This window comes from Aptenodytes forsteri, unplaced genomic scaffold (genome assembly GCF_000699145.1).
Source record: "Aptenodytes forsteri isolate BGI_AS27 unplaced genomic scaffold, ASM69914v1 Scaffold59, whole genome shotgun sequence".
In the NCBI taxonomy this organism is placed as follows: Eukaryota; Metazoa; Chordata; class Aves; order Sphenisciformes; family Spheniscidae; genus Aptenodytes; species Aptenodytes forsteri.
The window spans coordinates 211,996-218,944 of record NW_008794085.1 but is presented as its reverse complement, the minus strand read 5'-3'; positions in this window follow the sequence as shown (position 1 = coordinate 218,944).

The window sequence follows — 6,949 nt, the reverse complement described above, 5'->3', positions numbered from 1 at the left end:
AGGAACACAGACATCTACGTTTGGGCTTTGGCACGTAAAGAGCATCTCAGTTCACCTGTAAAGCAGATTTGCCAGTTGAGCTTTACTCTGGCCACCTGCCCTGGAAACAATCTCCAAATCTTAAATGATTAGGGGCAGGGGGAGGGATTTTCAGCTGAAGTTCAGTAACACAAACATCTACAGGGGATTAGGCAATCCTGCACAGTGCTGCGCCTGGCTTGAAGATGTGGAGGTCAAGGAGACTCTCCGCTTGAAGTCTACGACACTGGAGCAAGCTCCAGGCATCTCCAGATCAGACCAGGATTCATGACTACAAGGTACTGCTGTGGATTACAGCACTGAGCGCTTTTAATTGCTCCATCCCTGAAGACAAGATTTACTGTCCTTTCGCCATCTTCAGTTGTTATAGTAAAAGACAGGTGAAGAAATGTGCTTGCGCTGATAAATTTTTTGGCAGTTTTGCACTGCGCACAGACTAGGATTTTTCATCTTAATGACCTGCAGCTGAAACAGATGTTTTGCTTTAGTGTTTTAAAGCACTTCACAAAACTTAACACTAATTTATTCTTTCACAGTGCAGGAAAAAAAAGATGTTTGATATCGTTACTCACATAACAGAACAATGTGAAAAATGGAAACAGATGTTTCTCATTTAAGCATGAATAAGAAGGAAGTGAAAGAAAAAAGATGATGTAGTAGTAGTGATTAAGAGAAATATGATGGCTTGGTTAAGTCAAGACAATTTCTCATGGATCTCCAGTCAGTCCTGAAAGATCATTCTAACAACTTGGTCCCTGATTCAGCAAGCACGTGGAAGTGCTTAACTCCAGCTGTGGAGGTTGTCTCACATGCTTCATTTATAGTATTTTTAAAAGCTGTATAGCCAAATTAATGCTTTACAGTTAGGAGTGGAGGGATCAACGGCATTGTTCCTGTAGACAGTAAAGCAATGACCGTTTTCACAAACTACAGACATCTAAATTTGAATATCAGAATAGAAATAAAGTCAAACTGAAAATACATTGTTTCCTGAAACACGAAGAAGTGCTTTGATTTTACTGCAGCACAGACAGAGCATTGTGAGACCCAGAAGCAGCAACCAGGGACCCATTACATGCTCCCCACTGAGAGCCCCGGCTTCCCCCCAGGGGTGCAGCACCTGGCAGGAGGGACCTGCTCTGCTTTGACAACTGCCTCTCACCTCTCCCTGTCCCGGCAGAAGGAAAGGTCCAACTTCAGCTGCAGGGCCTTTCCCAGTAAAAATTCTTTCGGAAACCTCCAGCAACACGGGTCTCACTGAGGGAAACTCGACCCTTTACCAATTCACCACCGAGAGCAAAACGACCTGCTAGGGAGTGAACTGAAGCTGGGGAAGGGGTGTATGTAACGTGTAACGTGCCTCAATATTTCTGTGTCTGGCGGGATTTGGGTGCAGACCAAAGAACCCATCTTTCATTGTTGGTACTACTTTTTGTCTTAAGCCTCAAGTGAAGGATCCAAGCAGGCCGGTGCAGACCATCAGGCTTAGACAAGATTGTTCCCCTTCTTCCTTCCCTCCCTCCCTCCCTTCCTCCAGAGTAAAGCCTAGGCCAGGAGGCTGTCCCTGCCCCAGAGCCACCCCCCACAGCTTCCACAGGCCTCCAAGGTGCCCTAGGGCTCGCCTCTGTGGAAGGCGGGACAGCCCTACCCTGCCAACGCCTCGCAGCCAGGAGAGAGGTGCAGAGATTTTCCCCACCGCAGGAGAATCCTCCTGGCCATTCCATCTCACCGAGCGCCTGCTCTGACAGTTTTCACTCTTTATTACCCCTGAGAAAATGATGCTCTCTCCAGCCTCACTGAATTATTTTTGGTCCATCTGCACCAGCACGTTCTGCCCTTTCCAGGGCAACCTAGCCCCAACTGGCAGGAGTGTAGCTACTCCTGATGTTCCCAACAAGGAGGAAAGGCAAAAGAAATGTTCAGATTCCCCATGGATTACAGCACTGTTAAAAAAAAAAACCCAAAAACCCCTTTGTTTCCAGACTCTACTAATCTATTAGGAACCATTGGGCAGAAATATAGAGCAGTATAAAATTCCTCTTACAGAGGAATTCTTAGAAGGAAAAATTGAAAACTAAGCTTCAAATCCTCTTGTTTGAGTTTTAAGGACAATACTTCAGTTCTAGGAAACTGCCACTTTCCACTCAGTATTTTTAATATGAAAATAATGTTTCTGAAATTGTCACTGATTTCAGCATAGTTGCTGAGAGAGATTTGGCCCTGTATGCAGTCCACAGACTGTGCATGCAGAATTAATAATCTCGTTAACATTACTATATGCAAATGCTCCCAGGATGCAAAGAGAGATTTGTATTTCAGATTAATATTTTATGGGAATTTTGTGTGTACATGATAAATGAATAAATGGAGGGACACAAGGGGACATGTGGAACACGTGCATCATGTGTGAGAACTGCATTAATTCTTAAATGTTTGCAATGGCCACAAGATGGTTAAGGAACAAAAAGATATTATTGTAATTACAAAGGAGGAGAGAATAAGAGAAGAAAAATGAGAGATCAAGGGAGCCGTTTCATGTTACAGTTTCTCCAGCTGCAGAGCTGGCTTGAGAGGTTCTCCAAACCCTCCTGCCCCCATCCTTTCCACCCTGTGCACCTTCCCCAGGCTGCAGATTACCATCCCTTTAATTCTGCCAGTTCAGCCATTTGCATGTTCAAGCTTTAAACCAGCTCTTAATTACAACATGCAATCACACCCTTGGTCTACTTGGTCTCTCATTCATTTTCAGCTGCTATATAACGAGGGGCAATACCATATAAAATCTCAGCACTAATACAGTGCTGTGGATACGAAAAAAGAGGCACATCAGGGAGACTGAGAACAGGTCTCAGAATTTGGGGGTTAAAAAGGAGCATTATTTGGAGAGAACCGTCACTGGCTCCCCACTGTTTCAGCTTCTGGGTCACCCCCTTCCCCACCTCTCCAGTTGTCCTTATTCCATTGAAGTTTTATTGCTCCTCTGGAATGACATGAAGCTCTCTCACGCTTTAACTATAAGAAATGTAATATTGTATTTGTCCAAAAACCTACATGAGTAAAAGAAGATCCCTGAGGGGATATTATTAACTGCCTGCTACTTATCATTGATGGTTATTCTCTGAGACAACTCTCCTGTTTAATCTTATGCTCTCGACAATAACCCCTCTCTCTTTTTGATCAAGTGTTTAATTTTCTTGAAAGATTTTCTCCGACTTTAGTTATTACTGAAGGGGATTTTAATTTTACCCCAACTCTTTAATGGCTAAATCTTGCATATCCACTATTTCAAATAGGGGTATTTCAGTTACTCTAAGTAAATAGTTCAAGGATTTGGTCTTGATAGGTAGCTGGAAAATTTCAAATCAAAACAAAATTGAAATTGCAGTTTCTTTTCCACTTCAGAATAGAGTTTTTGGTCTCCCTGAGTGACCTGTTGGTGTATTGGAATAAGAAATGGATACTGCTAGACTGCTACAGAGCATACTCCCATGTCAGCAGAGTTTCATCAGCATGAGTGGCAGCCCTGTATGTGAAATCAGTTAGCTGGTTATTTCATCTGCAGCTGATCAAAGATAAACAAGATAAAAAAGACAAACAAAGGGAAGTGGTGATGGTAGAACGTATTCTTACTTTCCTAGTCGCCACAAGCAATATTGCTAAATTTCCTCTAATTGTTTATAGTAGAACTTTAAAGCATAACAGGCGAGAAAAATAAAGAAAAAACCAGTAGAGGTTCAGCAAAGAGCAAAGCCCAGAAATCCTTGAAACCTGCTTGCTTTCCCTTCTCACAAGCATCCTCAATCCTTCCCCATTGTCACTGTATCTCCACAGCCCAGTAGAAGTCCAGATCGCGGGTAAATATCTAATAATATAATAGTTACATTTAGGGCAGCCCATAGAGCAGGGAAAGATTGCACCACAGGACTGCGAGGTCTTTTTGGGAGGCTTGTTTTGTTTTGGCATACTGAGCACTCCCGTTTCCAGTGACCTTGTTGTCCATGATAATTACAACAGTTTACAACAGTCTCCTGTTCCTGGAGCCAATAAATTATTAGATCGGGCCCCATCATTTTGCAACTCTAGTCTGAATTCCCAGTATTGGCTTATTGTCTTTGCTTGTCCGATCTGAACACGTGCGAACGGAAGCACAGAGCCTCGGCCTGCTCCCTCCCGTGCAGCTGCTCTCCTTTCCTGGTTCCCAGGTTCAAAATGGGAGCTCGGCACATCTTTCTTACAGCCTGAAGCAAGACAGTCGTTCACTCATCTTCCTTGTCCCTTTTCCACAATCACCCATCCTCACAGCTACCCTCCCTCCCAGCATGGACTTGCTCACAGGGTGCCATCAGAGAGGTGGCAGGAGCCACATGGGACCCAGCTGCTCCACGACCAGGAATTCAGGTGAGGAAAAGACTTGAGTGAAAGCGAGCAGGGCCAAATGCCTAGTTAGCAGACGCTAGGGTATGCAGATCTAAACCTATACATCTGAGCCTTAAGTTTCCCCATCTGTAAAAACAATATTGAAATACTTCCCTATTTCTCAAGAAAGTTACTAGGCTTAATAAATTAATTAATGCTTACATAACACACCATATTGTCAGAAAAATCTTTTCCCTAAATCAACATGTTTTCAAATATTTCAGTTGATGACAGAAATTAATTTTACAAACAGGTACAACACAGACTATAAACGGTGGCTAATAACCTCAAGATGATCCCCTTAAGATTAATCTAATATTGCAAAATCTTTCAGCATGAGTATTTATTTCCCCTGTTGCATTTCTGTTGAGGCAGTTGGACTCAGCAGCCCCATTTGCTTTCTCAGCATCTGATGCCAGAGTACACAAGCAGTACGGGTGGAAAGAACACAGCAAGAGAGAGATGTAATCACCAAAGAAATAGAGCAACAGACTTAAAAAGAGCATGATTCTCACAGCAGGTCAGCTGAAGTGGCAGCTGTGCATTTCTGGGCTAGTACCAAGTGTCCACTACCACCTCACAAGAGCCTTGTGGCTTTAGATTTTATCCCTGTTGACTGAAATACATAAATATTTTCTAACAGTACCATTGCTTTTCAGAAAGTACCGGTTCAGCCCCAGCATAGGACAAACTTTCTCCAATACTTCATTTTTCTAATCTCCAAGGCTCAAACAAGAGATGTGTGGAGAATCTTTGTGTGCTGCCCTTCACACTTGCATTCAAATCTTCCCTGCTTAATGAGCCATGGGCTGTTGCTCTGAAACAGGGGACATTAACAGTTCAGAAAAAATAAACCCCTGCAGATTAATCACCTGGCTTCTTCGTGGGCCCAATTCCAGTCAGCAGAGAGTGTGAAAGCAGAATATCTCCGTATACACTGCCTGACTGATAAGCATATTAGCTGGTCACTACGCTTGCTTTCACAAGCATATAGCATATGAGTCTTACTTCGTTGTTCATTTCAAATGAATACCAGAGATCTCCAAATGTCACTATATTCACAGAAACTAACAACTGTGCAGCCATTACATGATTCTCTTTGCATTTCCCCCTTCTCTGTGCCAGTGAAATAATACCTATTTCATGCTTCTTGATTTTTAAAGTGAATGTTTTATTGCTTTCTGAACAGCATTTAACTGCTAGGTATCACTTCTGAGTCCACCCTGCAAAGACAAGGATCTCAATTCATCTTGAGAACTCCACTTTGCTAGAAACTGACTAATGGTGTTCCTGCTCCTTGGTAAACCACTAATAGCTTTATTGTTACTTATCCTGACCACTCCATTTTAGTACAGGAGCGATAGTAGGAGAAGGAAACAGGATTAAGTGTTGGCCAAAAGGATGGCCAACCCATCAAAAGCCCTCTGCCAAACCTTGAACATAGCATAGGCAGGACACTGCTTACTTTTCTAGAAACACAGAGAAAGGAAACAGCCAAACAACCAATCATGCTACCAAAACGATTTCCCCCATCCCACAGCAAAGTAAGCTCAGAAAAGACAAATGGGATATGGCATTAAACAGTTAAACAGACCTGCTCCAATTTATGTTATGTAATGACAATACCCTCCCATCACCATAACCCACCTCTTCACCTCTGCCCGCCCCAGCTCTCCATGGTTTGGGAGACTTTTTGAACAGAGTGATTCTAGCATAACATGAAGGAAATACCAGCTCTATCTTTTGATCATTTCTTATTCATCTCCTTTCTCTTGTTGGGTCAAACCTCAGTCCCACTGAACTCCTGATTTAGCCTATTAGCGGGGAACGGTGAACCCCCATCCTCATTTCTTTCCTTCACGTATCTACTAGCTTGTTTCCCATGTTTCCATTTTTATAGCCCTCAGAGGCTACAGGAGTGTGCTGCTTTGATTGCCTTTACCTTATCCCTCCTATAGGTCATGCAGGTCAGTGGCATACCTGGAATAGACTGGGACTGTTATTTCAACCGTCAGTCACGCTTCAGCTGGAAGGCAGAGTCCCGTTAGCAGGGAGATTGAAGCACCGCAGAGCAAAGCAGAGGACAGCAGTGTCTTTGATGGCAACCGTGTGCTTCAGCTCCCGCCTGTTAACAGGTATCCATGGGCACCGCTGCTCCCCTGGCTCTGTTTCCCTTTGATCATGTTGTGTTGCTATTGGAGCATTTCAGTAAACAGGGCCCAGAGCAGGGTGTATGTGCCCCTGTGACCACGCACCACAGGCTAGATCCTCCACAGATTAAAAGTCAAAAAAAGTCGTGGTGTTTTCCCGAGCTGAGGATTTGGCCCTATATTCTTAATGTTCCCCTGCCACCAAGCAGGGCCTCATCAGGCAGGACGCTGAGCAGTATTTGATTAAGACCAGTGTGAATGGAGTACACACAGCACCACAGATTCCCCAGAAATGGTCCTTTACAAAGAACCACCTGGATGCTACAAAATGAGCCACGTGCGGA